Source organism: Taudactylus pleione, unplaced genomic scaffold (genome assembly GCF_031769625.1).
Source record: "Taudactylus pleione unplaced genomic scaffold, aTauple2 ptg000652l, whole genome shotgun sequence".
Classification (NCBI taxonomy): domain Eukaryota; kingdom Metazoa; phylum Chordata; class Amphibia; order Anura; family Myobatrachidae; genus Taudactylus; species Taudactylus pleione.
The window spans coordinates 2742764-2760776 of NW_028285054.1; the positions used below are offsets into that span (position 1 = coordinate 2742764).

Below are 18013 nucleotides of genomic sequence, written 5' to 3' on the forward strand. Positions count from 1 at the left end.
ATGAGCGATTGTGGGGCACAGTGGCATGAGCAGTGCACATTTATATTTAGGCAGAGTATTTGCTCATAATGCTAAAGCTATACAAAATCTAAATAAGCCATTGGCCTTTAAAATATAAAGGATGTAGTTATAGTAATGGCCAGTAGATGGCATTGATAAGCTGTTTTTCTCATTGTAATGACATCACACTGAGAGAGATTCCTATGTTAGGGAGCAGGCTGTTTTCCTTGCTGGGCACTGTGGTGTGTGTCTGTGATCCCAGCTACTTGGGAGGTTGAGGCTGGAGGAGTGTTTGAGTCCAGGAGTTCTGGTCCCCATTGAGCTATGTTGATTGGGTGTCCACACTAAGTTCAGCATCAATATGGTGACTCTGGGGGAGCTCAGAGCTACCAGGTTGCTTAAAAAGAGGTGAACCGGCCCAGGTTGGAAACAGAGCAGGTCAAACCCCCTGTGCTTATCAGTAGTGAGATTGCACCTGTGAATAGCCAGTGTAGAGCAACCTGGACAACAAAGCACAACACAGTTTCTTTATTACGTTGTTTTACTCATTCATTTTTATGATAATTTGATACCAGAGTGGTTAAAAATATTTATTATAATTTGTATAAAGAGCAGCATGAACAACACAGCTCCATTGTATCATTACTGTAAGTTTTCTTGTTTTATATTATTGAGTATTTTTTTTTTCAGAACTGTGATTCTTAGATGATGTGCATCATTTTGTAATCAAAAATAATGATGAACATTAAAGTTACCCATTTCCCACTGACTATATACAGTAACCCATTTGTTGCTAACTACACAGTTACTATTTAAATAAAGTTTTTTTTATCATTTGCCCATGAACATAATACTGTTATTATATAATGTCCAGTATGATGAAATATAAATATTCTACTAGAATTCTGTAGGTTGGTCCCATACTCGCACATTTACCACTTTTATGGCTCCAGCTTCATGCACATGTCCCATCAGATCATCAAAATAATGACCTCTGCACAGAGTGTTTAAGGAGACATGGGTGCTGTTTTTCTTGTGGGCATCAGTGACTTACCAACCAGTGAAATCATGTTAGTTAGGGATGTTTTGCATGTGATGTGGTTGGAGTGAGATATGTGGATGGGGATAGAGGCAATGATGTGAGGAGAGGGATAGAGGTGAGCGGAATAGCACAAAGCAAGAGTTGGATAGTGGAATAAGATTTAAAAAATATATACCAGTAAAACTAATGGATGAGCGATTGTGGGGCACAGTGGCATGAGCAGTGCACATTTATATTTAGGCAGAGTATTCGCTCATAATGCAAAAGGCTATACAAAATCTAAATAAGCCATTGGCCATTAAAATATAAAGGATGTAGTTATAGTAATGGCCAGTAGATGGCATTGATAAGCTGTTTTTCTCATTGTAATGACATCACACTGAGAGAGATTCCTATGTTAGAGAGCAGGCTGTTTTCGTTGCCGGGCACTGTGGTGTGTGTCTGTAATCCCAGTTACTTGGGAGGCTGAGGCTGGAGGAGTGTTTGAGTCCAGGAGTTCTGGTCCCCATTGAGCTATGTTGATTGGGTGTCCACACTAAGTTCAGCATCAATATGGTGACTCTGGGGGAGCTCAGAACTACCAGGTTGCTTAAAAAGAGGTGAACCGGCCCAGGTTGGAACAGAGCAGGTCAAACCCCCTGTGCTTATCAGTAGTGGGATTGCACCTGTGGATAACCCGTGTAGAGCAGCCTGGACAACAAAGCACAACACAGTTTCTTTATTATGTTGTTTTACTCATTAATTTTTATGATAGTTTGATACCAGAGTGGTCAAAAATATTTATTATAATTTGTATATAGAGCAGCATGAACAACACAGCTCCATTGTATCATTACCGTAAGTTTTCTTGTTTTATATTATTGAGTATTTTTTTTTTCAGAACTGTCATTCTTAGATGATGTGCATCATTTTGTAAGCAAAAATAATGATGAACATTAAAGTTACCCATTTCCCACTGACTATATACAGTAACCCATTTGTTGCTATCTACAGTTACTATTTAAATAAAGTTTTTTTATCATTTGCCCATGAACATAATACTGTTATTATATAATGTCCAGTATGATGAAATATAAATATTCTACTAGAATTCTTTAGGCTGGTCCCATACTCGCACATTTACCACTTTTATGGCTCCAGCTTCATGCACATGTCCCATCAGATCATCAAAATAATGACTTCTGCACAGAGTGTTTAAGGAGACATGGGTGCTGTTCTTCTTGTGGGCATCAGTGACTTGCCAACCAGTGAAATCATGTTAGTTAGGGATGTTTTGCATGTGATGTGGGTGGAGTGAGATATGTGGATGGGGATAGAGGCAATGATGTGAGGAGAGGGATAGAGGTGAGCGGAATAGCACAAAGCAAGAGTTAGATAGTGGAATAAGCTTTAAAAAATATATACCAGTAAAACTAATGGATGAGCGATTGTGGGGCACAGTGGCATGAGCAGTGCACATTTATATTTAGGCAGAGTATTCGCTCATAATGCAAAAGGCTATACAAAATCTAAATAAGCCATTAGCCATTAAAATATAATGGATGTAGTTATAGTAATGGCCAGTAGATGGCATTGATAAGCTTTTTTTCTCATTGTAATGACATCACACTGAGAGAGATTCCTATGTTAGAGAGCAGGCTGTTTTCCTTGCTGGGCACTGTGGTGTGTGTCTGTAATCCCAGCTATTTGGGAGGCTGAGGCTGAAGGAGTGTTTGAGTCCAGGAGTTCTGGTCCCCATTGAGCTATGTTGATTGGGTGTCCACACTAAGTTCAGCGTCAATATGGTGACTCTGGGGGAGCTCAGAGCTACCAGGTTGCTTAAAAAGAGGTGAACCGGCCCAGGTTGGAAACAGAGCAGGTCAAACCCCCTATGCTTATCAGTAGTGGGATTGCACCTGTGAATATCCAGTGTAGAGCAGCCTGGACAACAAAGCACAACACAGTTTCTTTATTATGTTGTTTTACTCATTCATTTTTATGATAATTTGATACCAGAGTGGTAAAAAATATTTATTATAATTTGTATATAGAGCAGCATGAACAACACAGCTCCATTGTATCATTACTGTAAGTTTTCTTGTTTTATATTATTGAGTATTTTTTTTTCAGAACTATCATTCTTAGATGATGTGCATCATTTTGTAAGCAAAAATAATGATGAACATTAAAGTTACCCATTTCCCACTGACTATATACAGTAAACCATTTGTTGCTAACTACACAGTTACTATTTAAATAAAGTTTTTTTATCATTTGCCCATGAACATAATACTGTTATTATATAATGTCCAGCATGATGAAATATAAATATTCTACTAGAATTCTGTAGGCTGGTCCCATACTCGCACATTTACCACTTTTATGGCTCCAGCTTCATGCACATGTCCCATCAGATCATCAAAATAATGACTTCTGCACAGAGTATTTAAGGAGACATGGGTGCTGTTTTTCTTGTGGGCATCAGTGACTTACCAACCAGTGAAATCATGTTAGTTAGGGATGTTTTGCATGTGATGTGGTTGGAGTGAGATATGTGGATGGGGATAGAGGCAATGATGTGAGGAGAGGGATAGAGGTGAGCGGAATAGCACAAAGCAAGAGTTAGATAGTGGAATAAGCTTTAAAAAATAAATACCAGTAAAACTAATGGATGAGCGATTGTGGGGCACAGTGGCATGAGCAGTGCACATTTATATTTAGGCAGAGTATTTGCTCATAATGCTAAAGGCTATACAAAATCTAAATAAGCCATTGGCCTTTAAAATATAAAGGATGTAGTTATAGTAATGGCCAGTAGATGGCATTGATAAGCTGTTTTTCTCATTGTAATGACATCACACTGAGAGAGATTCCTATGTTAGGGAGCAGGCTGTTTTCCTTGCTGGGCACTGTGGTGTGTGTCTGTGATCCCAGCTACTTGGGAGTTTGAGGCTGGAGGAGTGTTTGAGTCCAGGAGTTCTGGTCCCCATTGAGCTATGTTGATTGGGTGTCCACACTAAATTCAGCATTAATATGGTGACTCTGGGGGAGCTCAGAGCTGCCAGGTTGCTTACAAAGAGGTGAACCGGCCCAGGTTCGAAACAGAGCAGGTCAAATCTCCTGTGCTGATCAGTAGTGGGATTGCACCTGTGAATAGCCAGTGTAGAACAGCCTGGACAACAAAGCACAACACAGTTTCTTTATTATGTTGTTTTACTCATTAATTGTTATGATAATTTGATACCAGAGTGGTAAAAAATATTTATTATAATTTGTATATAGAGCAGCATGAACAACACAGCTCTATTGCATCATTACTGTAAGTTTTCTTGTTTTATATTATTGAGTATTTTTTGTTTCAGAACTGTCATTCTTAGATGATGTGCATCATTTTGTAAGCAAAAATAATGATGAACATTAAAGTTACCCATTTCCCACTGACTATATACAGTAACCCATTTGTTGCTAACTACACAGTTACTATTTAAATAAAGTTTTTTTATCATTTGCCCATGAACATAATACTGTTATTATATAATGTCCAGTATGATGAAATATAAATATTCTTCTAGAATTCTGTAGGCTGGTCCCAAACTCGCACATTTACCACTTTTATGGCTCCAGCTTCATGCACATGTCCCATCAGATCATCAAAATAATGAATTCTGCACAGAGTGTTTAAGGAGACATAGGTGCTGTTCTTGTGGGCATCAGTGACTTGCCAACCAGTGAAATCATGTTAGTTAGGGATGTTTTGCATGTGATGTGGGTGGAGTGAGATATGTGGATGGGGATAGAGGCAATGATGTGAGGAGAGGGATACAGGTAAGCGGAATACCACAAAGCAAGAGTTAGAAAGTGGAACAAGCTTTAAAAATATTTACCTGTAAAACTAATGGATGAGCAATTGTGGGGCACAGTGGCATGAGCAGTGCACATTTATATTTAGGCAGAGTATTCGCTCTTAATGCTAAAGGCTATACAAAATCTAAATAAGCCATTGGCCATTAAAATATAAAGGATGTAGTTATAGTAATGGCCAGTAGAAGGCATTGATAAGCTGTTTTTCTCATTGTAATGACATCACACTGAGAGAGATTCCTATGTTAGAGAGCAGGCTGTTTTCCTTGCTGGGCACTGTGGTGTGTGTCTGTAATCCCAGCTACTTGGGAGGCTGAGGCTGAAGGAGTGTTTGAGTCCAGGAGTTCTGGTCCCCATTGAGCTATGTTGATTGGGTGTCCACACTAAGTTCAGCATCAATATGGTGATTCTGGGGGAGCTCAGTGCTACCCGGTTACTTAAAAAGAGGTGACCCAGCCCAGGTTGGAAACAGAGCAGGTCAAACCCCCTGTGCTTATCAGTAGTGGGATTGCACCTGTGAATAGCCAGTGTAGAGCAGCCTGGACAACAAAGCACAACACAGTTTCTTTATTATGTTGTTTTACTCATTAATTTTTATGATAATTTGATACCAGAGTGGTAAAAAATATTTATTATAATTTGTATATAGAGCAGCATGAACACAGCTCCATTGTATCATTACTGTAAGTTTTCTTGTGTTATATTATTGAGTATTTTTTGTTTCAGAACTGTCATTCTTAGATGATGTGCATCATTTTGTAAGCAAAAATAATGATGAACATTAAAGTTACCCATTTCCCACTGACTATATACAGTAACCCATTTGTTGCTAACTACACAGTTACTATTTAAATAAAGTTTTTTTATCATTTGCCCATGAACATAATACTGTTATTATATAATGTCCAGTATGATGAAATATAAATATTCTACTAGAATTCTTTAGGCTGGTCCCATACTCGCACATTTACCACTTTTATGGCTCCAGCTTCATGCACATGTCCCATCAGATCATCAAAATAATGACTTCTGCACAGAGTATTTAAGGAGACATGGGTGCTGTTCTTCTTGTGGGCATCAGTGACTTACCAACCAGTGAAATCATGTTAGTTAGGGATGTTTTGCATGTGATGTGGGTGGAGTGAGATATGTGGATGGGGATAGAGGCAATGATGTGAGGAGAGGGATAGAGGTGAGCGGAATAGCACAAAGCAAGAGTTTGATAGTGGAGCAAGCTTTAAAAAATATATACCAGTAAAACTAATGGATGAGCAATTGTGGGGCACAGTGGCATGAGCAGTGCACATTTATATTTAGGCAGAGTATTCGCTCATAATGCTAAAGGCTATAGAAAATCTAAATAAGCCATTGGCCATTAAAATATAAAGGATGTAGTTATAGTAATGGCCAGTAGATGGCACTGTTAAGCTGTTTTTCTCATTGTAATGACATCACACTGAGATAGATTCCTATGTTAGAGAGCAGGCTGTTTTTCTTGTAGGGCACTATGGTGTGTGTCTGTAATCCCAGTTACTTGGGAGGTTAAGGGTGGAGGAGTGTTTGAGTCCAGGAGTTCTGGTCCGCATTGAGCTATGTTGATTGGGTGTCCACACTAAGTTCAACATCAATATGGTGACTCTGGGGGAGCTCAGACCTACCAGGTTGCTTAAAAAGAGGTGACCCGGCCCAGGTTGGAAACAGAGCAGGTCAAACCCCCTGTGCTTATCAGTAGGGAGATTGCACCTGTGAATAGCCAGTGTAGAGCAGCCTGCACAACACAGTTTCTTTATTATGTTGTTTTACTCATTAATTTTTATGATAATTTGATACCAGAGTGGTTAAAAATATTTATTATAATTTGTATATAGAGCAGCATGAACAACACAGCTCCATTGTATCATTACTGTAAGTTTTCTTGTTTTATTTTATTGAGTATTTTTTGTTTCAGAACTGTCATTCTTAGATGATGTGCATCATTTTGTAAGCAAAAATAATGATGAACATTAAAGTTACCCATTTCCCACTGACTATACACAGTAACCCAATTGTTGCTAACTACACAGTTACTATTTAAATAAAGTTTTTTTATCATTTGCCCATGAACATAATACTGTTATTATATAATGTCCAGTATGATGAAATATAAATATTCTTCTAGAATTCTGTAGGCTGGTCCCATACTCGCACATTTACCACTTTTATGGCTTCAGCTTCATGCACATGTCCCTTCAGATCATCAAATAATGACTTCTGCACAGAGTATGTAAGGAGACATGGGTGCTATTCTTCTTGTGGGCATCAGTAACTTGCCAACCAGTGAAATCATGTAAGTTAGGGATGTTTTGCATGTGATGTGGGTGGAGTGAGATATGTGGATGGGGATAGAGGCAATGATGTGAGGAGAGGGATAGAGGTGAGCGGAATAGCTCAAAGCAAGAGTTAGATAGTGGAATAAGCTTTAAAAAAATATATACCAGTAAAACTAGTGGATGAGCAATTGGGTGGCACAGTGGCATGAGCAGTGCACATTTATATTTAGGCAGAGTATTCGATCATAATGCTAAAGGCTATACAAAATCTAAATAAGCCATTGGCCATTAAAATATAAAGGATGCAGTTATAGTAATGGCCAGTAGATGGCATTGATAAGCTGTTTTTCTCATTGTAATGACATCGCACTGAGAGAGATTCCTATGTTAGAGAGCAGGCTGTTTTCCTTGCCGGATACTGTGGTGTGTGTCTGTAATCCCAGTTATTTGAGAGGTTGAGGCTGGAAGAATGTTTGAGTCCAGGAGTTCTGGTCCCCATTGAGCTATGTTGATTAGGTGTCCACACTATATTCAGCATCAATATGGTGATTCTGGGGGAGCTCAGAGCTACCAGATTGCTTAAAAAGAGGTGAACCGACCCAGGTTGGAAACAGAGCAGGTCAAACCCCCTGTGCTTATCAGTAGTGGGATTGCACCTGTGAATAGCCAGTGTAGAGCAACCTGGACAACAAAGCACAACACAGTTTCTTTATTATGTTGTTTTACTCATTCATTTTTATGATAATTTGATACCAGCGTGGTAAAAAATATTTATTATAATTTGTATATAGAGCAGCATGAACAACACAGCTCCATTGTATCATTACTGTAAGTTTTCTTGTTTTATATTATTGAGTTTTTTTTTTTTCAGAACTGTCATTCTTAGATGATGTGCATCATTTTGTAAGCAAAAATAATGATGAACCTTAAAGTTACCCATTTCCCACTGACTATATACAGTAACCCATTTGTTGCTAACTACACAGTTACTATTTAAATAAAGTTTTTTTTTCATTTGCCCATGAACATAATACTGTTATTATATAATGTCCAGTATGATGAAATATAAATATTCTTCTAGAATTCTGTAGGCTGGTCCCAAACTCGCACATTTACCACTTTTATGGCTCCAGCTTCATGCACATGTCCCATCAGATCATCAAAATAATGACTTCTGCACAGAGTATTTAAGGAGACATGGGTGCTGTTCTTCTTGTGGGCATCAGTAACTTGTCAACCAGTGAAATCATGTTAGTTAGGGATGTTTTGCATGTGATGTGGGTGGAGTGAGATATGTGGATGGGGATAGAGGCAATGATGTGAGGAGAGGGATAGAGGTGAGCGGAATAGCACAAAGCAAGAGTTAGATAGTGGAATAAGCTTTAAAAAATAAATACCAGTAAAACTAATGGATGAGCGATTGTGGGGCCCAGTGGCATGAGCAGTGCACATTTATATTTAGGCAGAGTATTTGCTCATAATGCTAAAGGCTATACAAAATCTAAATAAGCCATTGGCCTTTAAAATATAAAGGATGTAGTTATAGTAATGGCCAGTAGATGGCATTGATAAGCTGTTTTTCTCATTGTAATGACATCACACTGAGAGAGATTCCTATGTTAGGGAGCAGGCTGTTTTCCTTGCTGGGCACTGTGGTGTGTGTCCGTGATCCCAGCTACTTGGGAGGTTGAGGCTGGAGGAGTGTTTGAGTCCAGGAGTTCTGGTCCCCATTGAGCTATGTTGATTGGGTGTCCACACTAAATTCAGCATCAATATGGTGACTCTGGGGGAGCTCAGAGCTACCAGGTTGCTTAAAAAGAGGTGACCCGGCCCAGGTTGGAAACAGAGCAGGTCAAACCCCCTGTGCTTATCAGTAGGGAGATTGCACCTGTGAATAGCCAGTGTAGAGCAGCCTGGACAACAAAGCACAACACAGTTTCTTTATTATGTTGTTTTACTCATTCATTTTTATGATAATTTGATACCAGAGTGGTTAAAAATATTTATTATAATTTGTATATAGAGCAGCATGAACAACACAGCTCCATTGTATCATTACTGTAAGTTTTCTTGTGTTATATTATTGAGTATTTTTTTTTTCAGAACTGTCATTCTTAGATGATGTGCATCATTTTGTAAGCAAAAATAATGATTAACATTAAAGTTACCCATTTCCCACTGACTATATACAGTAACCCATTTGTTGCTAACTACACAGTTACTATTTAAATAAAGCTTTTTTATCATTTGCCCATGAACATAATACTGTTATTATATAATGTCCAGTATGATGAAATATAAATATTCTACTAGAATTCTGTAGGCTGGTCCCATACTCGCACATTTACGACTTTTATGGCTCCAGCTTCATGCACATGTCCCATCAGATCATCAAAATAATGAATTCTGCACAGAGTGTTTAAGGAGACATAGGTGCTGTTCTTCTTGTGGGCATCAGTGACTTGCCAACCAGTGAAATCATGTTAGTTAGGGATGTTTTGCATGTGATGTGGGTGAAGTGAGATATGTGGATGGGGATAGAGGCAATGATGTGAGGAGAGGGATAGAGGTGAGCGGAATAGCACAAAGCAAGAGTTGGATAGTGGAATAAGCTTTAAAAAATATATACCAGTAAAACTAATGGATGAGCGATTGTGGGGCACAGTGGCATGAGCAGTACACATTTATATTTAGGCAGAGTATTCGCTCATAATGCAAAAGGCTATACAAAATCTAAATAAGCCATTGGCCATTAAAATATAAAGGATGTAGTTATAGTAATGGCCAGTAGATGGCATTGATAAGCTGTTTTTCTCATTGTAATGACATCACACTGAGAGAGATTCCTATGTTAGAGAGCAGGGTGTTTTTGTTGCCGGGCACTGTGGTGTGTGTCTGTAATCCCAGTTTCTTGGGAGGCTGAGGCTGGAGGAGTGTTTGAGTCCAGGAGTTCTGGTCCCCATTGAGCTATGTTGATTGGGTGTCCACACTAAGTTCAGCATCAATATGGTGACTCTGGGGGAGCTCAGAGCTACCAGGTTGCTTAAAAAAGAGGTGAACCGGCCCAGGTTGGAAACAGAGCAGGTCAAACCCCCTGTGCTTATCAGTAGTGGGATTGCACCTGTGAATAGCCAGTGTAGAGCAGCCTGGACAACAAAGCACAACACAGTTTTTTTATTATGTTGTTTTACTCCTTCATTTTTATGATAATTTGATACCAGAGTGGTTAAAAATTTTTATTATAATTTGTATATAGAGCAGCATGAACAACACAGCTCCATTGTATCATTACTGTAAGTTTTCTTGTTTTATATTATTGAGTATTTTTTTTTCAGAACTGTCATTCTTAGATGATGTGCATTATTTTGTAAGCAAAAATAATGATGAACATTAAAGTTACCCATTTCCCACTGACTATATACAGTAACCCATTTGTTGCTATCTACAGTTACTATTTAAATAAAGGTTTTTTATCATTTGCCCATGAACATAATACTGTTATTATATAATGTCCAGTATGATGAAATATAAATAATCTACTAGAATTCTTTAGGCTGGTCCCATACTCGCACATTTACCACTTTTATGGCTCCTGCTTCATGCACATGTCCCATCAGATCATCAAAATAATGACTTCTGCACAGAGTGTTTAAGGAGACATAGGTGCTGTTCTTCTTGTTGGCATCAGTGACTTGCCAACCAGTGAAATCATGTTAGTTAGGGATGTTTTGCATGTGATGTGGGTGGAGTGAGATATGTGGATGGGGATAGAGGCAATGATGTGAGGAGAGGGAAAGAGGTGAGCGGAATAGCACAAAGCAAGACTTAGATAGTGGAATAAGCTTTAAAAAATATATACCAGTAAAACTAATGGATGAGCGATTGTGGGGCACAGTGGCATGAGCAGTGCACATTTATATTTAGGCAGAGTATTCGCTCATAATGCAAAAGGCTATACAAAATCTAAATAAGCCATTGGCCATTAAAATATAAAGGATGTAGTTATAGTAATGGCCAGTAGATGGCATTGATAAGCTGTTTTTCTCATTGTAATGACATCACACTGAGAGAGATTCCTATGTTAGAGAGCAGGCTGTTTTTGTTGCCGGGCACTGTGGTGTGTGTCTGTAATCCCAGCTGTTTGGGAGGCTGATGCTGAAAGAGTGTTTGAGTCCAGGAGTTCTGGTCCCCATTGAGCTATGTTGATTGGATGTCCACACTAAGTTCAGCATCAATATGGTGACTCTGGGGGAGCTCAGAGCTACCAGGTTGCTTAAAAAGAGGTGACCCGACCCAGGTTGGAAACAGAGCAGGTCAAACCCCCTGTGCTTATCAGTAGTGGGATTGCACCCGTGAATAGCCAGTGTAGAGCAGCCTGGACAACAAAGAATAACACAGTTTCTTTATTATGTTGTTTTACTCATTAATTTTTATGATAATTTGATACCAGAGTGGTTAAAAATATTTATTATAATTTGTATATAGAGCAGCATGAACAACACAGCTCCATTGTATCATTACTGTAAGTTTTCTTGTGTTATATTATTGAGTATTTTTTTTTTCAGAACTTTCATTCTTAGATGATGTGCATCATTTTGTAAGCAAAAATAATGATGAACATTAAAGTTACCCATTTCCCACTGACTATATACAGTAACCCATTTGTTGCTAACTACACAGTTACTATTTAAATAAAGTTTTTTTATCATCTGCCCATGAACATAATACTGTTATTATATAATGTCCAGTATGATGAAATATAAATATTCTACTAGAATTCTGTTGGCTGGTCCCATACTCGCACATTTACGACTTTTATGGCTCCAGCTTCATGCACATGTCCCATCAGATCATCAAATTAATGACTTCTGCACAGAGTGTTTAAGGAGACATAGGTTCTGTTCTTCTTGTGGGCAACAGTGACTTGCCAACCAGTGAAATCATGTTAGTTAGGCATGTTTTGCATGTGATGTGGGTGGAGTGAGATATGTGGATGGGGATAGAGGCAATGATGTGAGGAGAGGGATACAGGTAAGCGGAATACCACAAAGCAAGAGTTAGAAAGTGGAACAAGCTTTAAAAATATTTACCTGTAAAACTAACGGATGAGCAATTGTGGGGCACAGTGGCATGAGCAGTGCACATTTATATTTAGGCAGAGTATTCGCTGATAATGCTAAAGGCTATACAAAATCTAAATAAGCCATTGGCCATTAAAATATAAAGGATGTAGTTATAGTAATGGCCAGTAGATGTCATTGATAAGCTGTTTTTCTCATTGTAATGACATCACACTGAGAGAGATTCCTATGTTAGAGAGCAGGCTGTTTTCCTTGCTGGGCACTGTGGTGTGTGTCTGTAATCCCAGCTACTTGGGAGGCTGAGGCTGAAGGAGTGTTTGAGTCCAGGAGTTCTGGTCCCCATTGAGCTATGTTGATTGGGTGTCCACACTAAGTTCAGCATCAATATGGTGACTCTGGGGGAGCTCAGAGCTACCAGGTTGCTTAAAAAGAGGTGACCCGGCCCAGGTTGGAAACAGAGCAGGTCAAACCCCCCTGTGCTTATCAGTAGTGGGATTGCACCTGTGAATAGCCAGTGTAGAGCAGCCTGGACAACAAAACACAACACAGTTTCTTTATTATGTTGTTTTACTCATTAATTTTTATGATAATTTGATACCAGCGTGGTAAAAAATATTTATTATAATTTGTATATAGAGCAGCATGAACAACACAGCTCCATTGTATCATTACTGTAAGTTTTCTTGTTTTATATTATTGAGTATTTTTTTTTTCAGAACTGTCATTCTTAGATGATGTGCATCATTTTGTAAGCAAAAATAATGATGAACATTAAAGTTACCCATTTCCCACTGACTATATACAGTAACCCATTTGTTGCTAACTACACAGTTACTATTTAAATAAAGTTTTTTTTATCATCTGCCCATGAACATAATACTGTTATTATATAATGTCCAGTATGATGAAATATAAATATTCTACTAGAATTCTGTAGGCTGGTCTCATACTCGCACATTTACCACTTTTATGGCTCCAGCTTCATGCACATGTCCCATCAGATCATCAAAATAATGACTTCTGCACAGAGTATTTAAGGAGACATGGGTGCTGTTTTTCTTGTGGGCATCAGTGACTTACCAACCAGTGAAATCATGTTAGTTAGGGATGTTTTGCATGTGATGTGGTTGGAGTGAGATATGTGGATGGGGATAGAGGCAATGATGTGAGGAGAGGGATAGAGGTGAGCGGAACAGCACAAAGCAAGAGTTAGATAGTGGAATAAGCTTTAAAAAATATATACCAGTAAAACTAATGGATGAGCGATTGTTGGTCACAGTGGCATGAGCAGTGCACATTTATATTTAGGCAGAGTATTCGCTCATAATGCAAAAGGCTATACAAAATCTAAATAAGCCATTGGCCATTAAAATATAAAGGATGTAGTTATAGTAATGGCCAGTAGATGGCACTGTTAAGCTGTTTTTCTCATTGTAATGACATCACACTGAGAGAGATTCCTATGTTAGAGAGCAGGCTGTTTTCCTTGCTGGGCACTGTGGTGTGTGTCTGTAATCCCAGCTACTTGGGAGGTTAAGGGTGGAGGAGTGTTTGAGTCCAGGAATTCTGGTCCCCATTGAGCTATGTTGATAGGGTGTCCACACTAAGTTCAGCATCAATATGGTGACTCTGGGGGGGCTCAGAGCTACCAGGTTGCTTAAAAAGAGGTGAACCGGTCCAGGTTGGAAACAGAGCAGGTCAAACCTCCTGTGCTTATCAGTAGTGGGATTGCACCTGTGAATAGCCAGTGTAGAGCAGCCTGGACAACAAAGCACAACACAGTTTCTTTATTATGTTGTTTTACTCATTCATTTTTATGATAATTTGATACCAGAGTGGTTAAAAATATTTATTATAATTTGTATATAGAGCAGCATGAACAACACAGCTCCATTGTATCATTACTGTAAGTTTTCTTGTTTTATATTATTGAGTATTTTTTTTTCAGAACTGTCATTCTTAGATGATGTGCATTATTTTGTAAGCAAAAATAATGATGAACATTAAAGTTACCCATTTCCCACTGACTATATACAGTAACCCATTTGTTGCTATCTACAGTTACTATTTTAATAAAGGTTTTTTATCATTTGCCCATGAACATAATACTGTTATTATATAATGTCCAGTATGATGAAATATAAATATTCTACTAGAATTCTTTAGGCTGGTCCCATACGCGCATTTTTACCACTTTTATGGCTCCTGCTTCATGCACATGTCCCATCAGATCATCAAAATAATGACTTCTGCAGAGAGTGTTTAAGGAGACATAGGTGCTGTTCTTCTTGTTGGCATCAGTGACTTGCCAACCAGTGAAATCATGTTAGTTAGGGATGTTTTGCATGTGATGTGGGTGGAGTGAGATATGTGAATGGGGATAGAGGCAATGATGTGAGGAGAGGGATAGAGGTGAGCGGAATAGCACAAAGCAAGAGTTAGATAGTGGAATAAGCTTTAAAAAATATATACCAGTAAAACTAATGGATGAGCGATTGTGGGGCACAGTGGCATGAGCAGTGCACATTTATATTTAGGCAGAGTATTCGCTCATAATGCAAAAGGCTATACAAAATCTAAATAAGCCATTGGCCATTAAAATATAAAGGATTTAGTTATAGTAATGGCCAGTAGATGGCATTGATAAGCTGTTTTTCTCATTGTAATGACATCACACTGAGAGAGATTCCTATGTTAGAGAGCAGGCTGTTTTTGTTGCTGGGCACTGTGGTGTGTGTCTGTAATCCCAGCTGTTAGGGAGGCTGAGGCTGAAAGAGTGTTTGAGTCCAGGAGTTCTGGTCCCCATTGAGCTATGTTGATTGGGTGTCCACACTAAGTTCAGCATCAATATGGTGACTCTGGGGGAGCTCAGAGCTACCAGGTTGCTTAAAAAGAGGTGACCCGGCCCAGGTTGGAAACAGAGCAGGTCAAACCCCCTGTGCTTATCAGTAGTGGGATTGCACCCGTGAATAGCCAGTGTAGAGCAGCCTGGACAACAAAGCACAACACAGTTTCTTTATTATGTTGTTTTACTCATTAATTTTTATGATAATTTGATACCAGAGTGGTTAAAAATATTTATTATAATTTGTATATAGAGCAGCATGAACAACACAGCTCCATTGTATCATTACTGTAAGTTTTCTTGTGTTATATTATTGAGTATTTTTTTTTCAGAACTTTCATTCTTAGATGATGTGCATCATTTTGTAAGCAAAAATAATGATGAACATTAAAGTTACCCATTTCCCACTGACTATATACAGTAACCCATTTGTTGCTAACTACACAGTTACTATTTAAATAAAGTTTTTTTATCATTTGCCCATGAACATAATACTGTTATTATATAATGTCCAGTATGATGAAATATAAATATTCTACTAGAATTCTGTAGGCTGGTCTCATACTCGCACATTTACCACTTTTATGGCTCCAGCTTCATGCACATGTCCCATCAGATCATCAAAATAATGACTTCTGCACAGAGTATTTAAGGAGACATGGGTGCTGTTTTTCTTGTGGGCATCAGTGACTTACCAACCAGTGAAATCATGTTAGTTAGGGATGTTTTGCATGTGATGTGGTTGGAGTGAGATATGTGGATGGGGATAGAGGCAATGATGTGAGGAGAGGGATAGAGGTGAGCGGAACAGCAAAAAGCAAGAGTTAGATAGTGGAATAAGCTTTAAAAAATATATACCAGTAAAACTAATGGATGAGCGATTGTTGGTCACAGTGGCATGAGCAGTGCACATTTATATTTAGGCAGAGTATTCGCTCATAATGCAAAAGGCTATACAAAATCTAAATAAGCCATTGGCCATTAAAATATAAAGGATGTAGTTATAGTAATGGCCAGTAGATGGCATTGATAAGCTGTTTTTCTCATTGTAATGACATCACACTGAGAGAGATTCCTATGTTAGAGAGCAGGCTGTTTTCATTGCCAGGCACTGTGGTGTGTGTCTGTAATCCCATTTACTTGGGAAGCTGAGGTTGGAGGAGTGTTTGAGTCCAGGAGTTCTGGTCCCCATTGAGCTATATTGATTGGGTGTCCACACTAAGTTCAGCATCAATATGGTGACTCTGGGGGAGCTCAGAGCTACCAGGTTGCTTAAAAAGAGGTGAACCGGCCCAGGTTGGAAACAGAGCAGGTCAAACCCCCTGTGCTTATCAGTAGTGGGATTGAACCTGTGAATAGCCAGTGTAGAGCAGCCTGGACAACAAAGCACAACACAGTTTCTTTATTATGTTGTTTTACTCATTCATTTTTATGATAATTTGATACCAGAGTGGTTAAAAATATTCATTATAATTTGTATATAGAGCAGCATGAACAACACAGCTCCATTGTATCATTACTGTAAGTTTTCTTGTTTTATATTATTGAGTTGTTTTTTTTTTCAGAACTGTGATTCTTAGATGATGTGCATCATTTTGTAAGCAAAAATAATGATGAACATTAAAGTTACCCATTTCCCACTGACTATATACAGTAACCCATTTGCTGCTATCTACAGTTACTATTTAAATAAAGTTTTTTTATCATTTGCCCATGAACATAATACTGTTATTATATAATGTCCAGTATGATGAAATATAAATATTCTACTAGAATTCTGTAGGCTGGTCCCATACTCGCACATTTACCACTTTTATGGCTCCAGCTTCATGCACATGTCCCATCAGATCATCAAAATAATGACTTCTGCACAAAGTGTTTAAGGAGACATGGGTGCTGTTTTTCTTGTGGGCATCAGTGACTTACCAACCAGTGAAATCATGTTAGTTAGGGATGTTTTGCATGTGATGTGGTTGGAGTGAGATATGTGGATGGGGATAGAGGCAATGATGTGAGGAGAGGGATAGAGGTGAGCGGAATAGCACAAAGCAAGAGTTGGATAGTGGAATAAGCTTTAAAAAATATATACCAGTAAAACTAATGGATGAGCGATTGTGGGGCACAGTGGCATGAGCAGTGCACATTTATATTTAGGCAGAGTATTCGCTCATAATGCAAAAGGCTATACAAAATCTAAATAAGCCATTGGCCATTAAAATATAAAGGATGTAGTTATAGTAATGGCCAGTAGATGGCATTGATAAGCTGTTTTTCTCATTGTAATGACATCACACTGAGAGAGATTCCTATGTTAGAGAGCAGGCTGTTTTCGTTGCCGGGCACTGTGGTGTGTGTCTGTAATCCCAGTTTCTTGGGAGGCTGAGGCTGGAGGAGTGTTTGAGTCCAGGAGTTCTGGTCCCCATTGAGCTATGTTGATTGGGTGTCCACACTAAGTTCAGCATCAATATGGCGACTCTGGGGGAGCTCAGAGCTACCAGGTTGCTTAAAAAGAGGTGAACCGGCCCAGGTTGGAAACAGAGCAGGTCAAACCCCCTGTGCTTATCAGTAGTGGGATTGCACCTGTGAATAGCCAGTGTAGAACAGCCTGGACAACAAAGCACAACACAGTTTCTTTATTATGTTGTTTTACTCATTCATTTTTATGATAATTTGATACCAGAGTGGTTAAAAATATTTATTATAATTTGTATATAGAGCAGCATGAACAACACAGCTCCATTGTATCATTACTGTAAGTTTTCTTGTTTTATATTATTGAGTATTTTTTTTTTCAGAACTGTCATTCTTAGATGATGTGCATTATTTTGTAAGCAAAAATAATGATGAACATTAAAGTTACCCATTTCCCACTGACTATATACAGTAACCCATTTGT

General features: G+C 38.5%; 15 non-coding genes across 15 annotated transcripts; all 15 read left to right on the plus strand.

The window, feature by feature from the left end:
- The first annotated feature begins 229 nt into the window (after window positions 1–229).
- On the plus strand, window positions 230–529 carry LOC148478740 (signal recognition particle RNA). The gene has a single exon (XR_015872214.1).
- A 933-nt stretch (window positions 530–1462) lies between these two features.
- LOC148478741 (signal recognition particle RNA) lies at window positions 1463–1761 on the plus strand. The gene has a single exon (XR_015872279.1).
- Window positions 1762–2691: 930 nt separating this feature from the next.
- LOC148478742 (signal recognition particle RNA) lies at window positions 2692–2991 on the plus strand. Its single transcript, XR_015872181.1, has one exon.
- Window positions 2992–3922: 931 nt separating this feature from the next.
- On the plus strand, window positions 3923–4222 carry LOC148478743 (signal recognition particle RNA). The gene has a single exon (XR_015872276.1).
- A 928-nt stretch (window positions 4223–5150) lies between these two features.
- LOC148478744 (signal recognition particle RNA) lies at window positions 5151–5450 on the plus strand. Its single transcript, XR_015872273.1, has one exon.
- A 932-nt stretch (window positions 5451–6382) lies between these two features.
- LOC148478745 (signal recognition particle RNA) lies at window positions 6383–6675 on the plus strand. Its single transcript, XR_015872376.1, has one exon.
- Window positions 6676–7601: 926 nt separating this feature from the next.
- Window positions 7602–7901, plus strand: LOC148478746 (signal recognition particle RNA). The gene has a single exon (XR_015872323.1).
- A 932-nt stretch (window positions 7902–8833) lies between these two features.
- On the plus strand, window positions 8834–9133 carry LOC148478747 (signal recognition particle RNA). The gene has a single exon (XR_015872298.1).
- A 932-nt stretch (window positions 9134–10065) lies between these two features.
- Window positions 10066–10366, plus strand: LOC148478748 (signal recognition particle RNA). The gene has a single exon (XR_015872051.1).
- A 929-nt stretch (window positions 10367–11295) lies between these two features.
- LOC148478749 (signal recognition particle RNA) lies at window positions 11296–11595 on the plus strand. The gene has a single exon (XR_015872266.1).
- Window positions 11596–12526: 931 nt separating this feature from the next.
- On the plus strand, window positions 12527–12827 carry LOC148478750 (signal recognition particle RNA). Its single transcript, XR_015872121.1, has one exon.
- Window positions 12828–13760: 933 nt separating this feature from the next.
- On the plus strand, window positions 13761–14060 carry LOC148478751 (signal recognition particle RNA). The gene has a single exon (XR_015872280.1).
- Window positions 14061–14989: 929 nt separating this feature from the next.
- LOC148478752 (signal recognition particle RNA) lies at window positions 14990–15289 on the plus strand. Its single transcript, XR_015872188.1, has one exon.
- A 931-nt stretch (window positions 15290–16220) lies between these two features.
- LOC148478753 (signal recognition particle RNA) lies at window positions 16221–16520 on the plus strand. The gene has a single exon (XR_015872268.1).
- Window positions 16521–17451: 931 nt separating this feature from the next.
- Window positions 17452–17751, plus strand: LOC148478754 (signal recognition particle RNA). The gene has a single exon (XR_015872329.1).
- Window positions 17752–18013: the final 262 nt, after the last annotated feature.